Here is a 4,359-nt window from a genome sequence, read left to right as displayed (position 1 = left end):
TTCCCTATGCTTATCCTCAAAAAACCAAAACCAAACCCGGCAGAGCATAATAAATCCATGTAGCCATAAGTATGTTTCTTCCGTAGGGGTAAAATATATGGCTTGGCCAAAGTTGCTGAAAAAGCTAAAGAAAACCAGCCAGTACTGTTATTTTCCTTCACAGACGTCAGTACATTTCATTTGCTTCTTTCTATTAACTGGATTTCCTTGACTGTATCCACAGCCATCTCAGTTGTAATTATGTAGCAGTTAACTTGCTCCCCATGCCTAACATAACCCATAATTAGTTGTCTTGTGTCCACAGTTTGTGACTCAGTGCGGTTTTTCTATATCAAAGGCTTGGTGACCAGATTTTCTTTTACCACAGTACTTGTGCCTGTCGTGAAACCTGAGCATATCTGCTTCATTTGAGGATAAAACCACCAGAAAATGAGATAGTTTGATGAAGAATTAAAAATCCTACTAAGGTGATTTTCAAATGCTGCATCATCTTTTAGGATAAACTATTTTCTTGAAGAACTACACATATACATTTAAATAATCACATGGAGACTGAGGTCAAGCCTTTGCTGAGGCAAATAGTGCCTTGCTACAGGCAATGAGGATGAAGTCTGACATGCTCTTGATCTAATGGCTCACAATCTTTTTAGACTTAAGGCATGCCCAATATATTTTGCTTGTTGTTTCACTACAGAAAACTAATAGAGCAGTTCTTTTGTTGCAAAGAACTCAGGAAAACCATGACCTACTGGAATGCTTTTGACACTGCAAATTTCTATGTGAAACTCCTGGGTTTATCTTGTGCATTTTGTATAGGTGTTTGCATACCTAACAGAGCTTATACTATGTGGCATCCTCCAAAAATGTATCATGTCACCACAGTGTGGTGTGAAACCCTGGTTGAGGATCACCTGAGGAATAATGTCTTTTCCACTGACAAGCGAAGTGCTTTATCTAATGCATGGATGAAATTCTACAATGATAACATTACATGTCTTTAGCACTTCATTTGAAGCCTTGGACCAGATCAAACTTTGCAGGAAAATAATGTATCATGGGGTACAGCTTTGCAAAACAACTGTGGATTTTTTTATAAACTCCTAAGACTTTTTTCCATTTTATAATCATTCATAGATAAATGCATGGAGAAAAATGACAGACATATACTTAGTGGATAAGTTTATCCACTGTGTATAAAGATGATAAAGTATATTAAAAGAGGTGCAAACAGGTGCAAAGCTAAGGCTTTTTGCTATCTCTCACGTGCATATAACTGAATTCAGAATGGTCCCCGTAAGCAGTAGTAAGAGCGCACACAGCCCTTCCCCCTTGTCCAGATTTCATAGGCATCATTTAGTAATTCATGTTGCTTCTCTTTGCAAAGGAGATGTGGTTTTCTCAGAAAAATCACAGCTGTGGTGTTCATCTGAAGAAGAAGTGAAGAGGCATTATGATGAAAAGTACATGTCCTTCTTATTAAAATAATATCAAAGAGGAGTATTCTGGGAAAGGACTTCTCTTTTGCCAAATGGATTTGGCTGTATTTGTAAGATTTGCCTGTTGAAGTCTCCAATTAGACCACTGATACTGTATATTTTGCTAGAAGGAGGTGGTAAGCAAAGTCTGTCATATGCTTTCTACTACATAATTAACCTGGTATAAAGATTCCTCGGCATTTTTACAGAAAGAGCCTTCTGTCTTCCAATGGTTTTCCATTTCTTAAGTATAATCCTGGCAGTGGACTGATTAATGTAGTCTTTCATATAATTTTCTTGGCTACAAAGAGTACATGAAGTATCACCACTCTGCTCTTGAAGGATTGTTGATTAGTGTAATGAATCATTGAATAACACTGCAGGAGAGGAAGAGAAAGATCATGGCTGATGATTCTTTGAATGTTGTCCAAAACATCTTACATAAAATAACAAATAGAAAGTTTAACTCAACTTGCACCTTATATAGGTTTAACAAAATCAAATATTTAGGTTTGTCGACTATGATGAGCAAATATGGAAGAATCAAACTTCATTAATTCTGTGACCCAGGCATTATTGAGAGGCTGAAACGATGTCAGGAAATTAAGCTTCCTTTCCTTTCAGTGATGTAGGGTGGAGAAGAAAAAAGTCTCTCATGTCTGATGCAACAGGTGTTTTTCTCTTCCAAATTGCATCTGTCTCTCTCAGTGGGGTCCCCTTAGAAGCAACAGAGCACAGATCCAGATTTAAGGGAAAAAATGTCAGCACTGACTTCTAGAGGGCAAATACTAGTAAATTTTGGAGACCTAGGTGAGGATATAGCAACAGCTGAAGTGGGATCAATCTCAGCAGCAGCCATGGGTGACCGAGTCTGGGGGGGGCACCAGATCACCAACAAGGAAAGGAGTCCCCCAGCAGCCAATCGCCGACCGGGGGGAGGGGAGTCCCCAGTGGCCGATCACCGACCCAGCAGCGAAACTGGAAGTGCATTTCCAGTTTTGCAGCTGGCACTTCCAAGGGGGTGCATGGCTGATCTCAGGGGGTGCATGTGCACCTGTGTGCGCCCCCTACACGTTGCCAATGGCAGCAGCCCTGCATGCCACTATTGCTGGGAGTGCAAAAATAGCTGGTACCCTAGTGGCAGCTGAACACAGTGCTACCAATAGCATAGTGGTAGCTGGTGCTGCCCTCTGCATTGTGGTTGCCCTGGGCACAGAGCTACCTTGCTTTGAGAGGAGCAGAGAGGATATTGTTTGGCTGCTTTTACCATGCTTTTCTATATTCTATACAAGTTTCTTTTAGTCTGAATATTAAAGGTGCACTGATACATCGGTCCATATCATATCGGCACCCATAAAAGGAAAATTGACATGAATAGCAATTGGCTGTTTTTGGCAGATGTGCCTAATAATGTCACTAATAAATGCTGTGTGCATGCGCAGAGCTGCAGCATGCACGTGACCAGGAATGCATCCTGACAGCTTGGACAGCAGCATCCAGCTGGTAAGTCTGTTGGGAGGGAAGGGGCATGAGAGAGGGAAAGGGTGCAGTGGGGGGGTGTGCAGATTGAGGCCCCTGCGGTGAGGTAGAGAGTGGGGCTGGGGCTGGAGTAGGGGCAGGCACTGCCCAGCTGGTGCAAGGCACAGCACAGGAGGCAGCCAGCGGCTCATCTGGGGGGAATTGCGTGCACCCCCAGGGGAGGCATGGGGTGCATGTGCCCCATGGATCTGTGCACAGGGCAAGGGGGTTCTGCCCACTGTGCACTCGGGGCCAGGGCTGCTTCAGCCTCTTCCCGGTGACTGTGCTTGGGCTGGGCAGGGCGGGCAGTAGCAGTGCTAGGAGGGGGGGTTCTGGGGGGACCTACAGACACCCCAAATTTTCCATAGACTCTCCTCCCAGACCCCACCCCACCTGGCCCGAGCACGGCCACTGGGAAGAAGCTGGAGCAGCCCCTGGCCCTGAGCATGCAGCAGGCAGCCCACCCTTGCCCTGTGCACAGATCCAGGGGGCACATACCCCCCATACTTTGCTTAGGGGTATGCACAGCGGTGGGAGCTACCACCACATGCCCCCTGGATGTGCCGCTGGCTCTGTCCCACACCCTGCCCCACCCTGTCTAGGTAACTCCTGCCCCTGCCCCTGCCCCAGCCCCAGCCCCACTCTCTCCCTCACTGGGGCCTCAATCTGCCTCCCCATGCCCCTTCCCTCCCCACAACAGACTTACCAGCTGGATGCTGCTCTCCATGCTACCGAGCTACATAATCAGCAATCAGATCAGTATCAGCCAATATGCCTGGGCAATAATCGGCCATTGGTATTGGCCTAAAAAGTCTTTATTGATGCACCCTGTCCCCGGGACACCAGGGCTATGGGGGAACCCTGAGCCAAAATAGAAGAGGAAGAAAGCCCCTACTTACCATTCACAGGGGCTGGAAGGAGCAGAGAAGTGCGCACGGGAAAACCGCCTGTGCGGTTCATTAGCCGCACCCATATTCAGGTGGGTCCAGGTGACGTCAGCCAGGGACACCACCCGGCGGAAATAAAAAGAAACCCCGAGGGCACTGGAGGGGAGGCTGCCAGAGAGCCCGCAGGAGGGCCCGAGGCAGGCAGCGTGGCCCCACGGCGGCTGACAGTCTGGGACGAGGAAAGCAGCTGCTGCTGCAGCTGCGGCAGTGGCAGAAAGACTGGCACAAGAGCCCGCAGTGAAGCTGGCGAGGGAGCCAGTAGCAGCAGCAGCGGAGAAACCGGTGTGAGAGCCAGCAGCGAAGCCAGCGAGGGAGCCGGCAGCAGCAGTGGTGGAGAAACAGGTGTGAGAGCTGGCAGCGAAGCCGGCAAGGGAGCCAGCAGCAGTAGTGGCAGGGAAACCGCAGGGAGAGGCGGCACA

The sequence above is a fragment of the Alligator sinensis genome, unplaced genomic scaffold (assembly GCF_000455745.1).
Source record: "Alligator sinensis unplaced genomic scaffold, ASM45574v1 scaffold895_3, whole genome shotgun sequence".
Taxonomy (NCBI): Eukaryota; Metazoa; Chordata; order Crocodylia; family Alligatoridae; genus Alligator; species Alligator sinensis.
The sequence above is the reverse complement of the archived record's forward strand: the minus strand, read 5'-3'. Positions refer to the sequence as shown.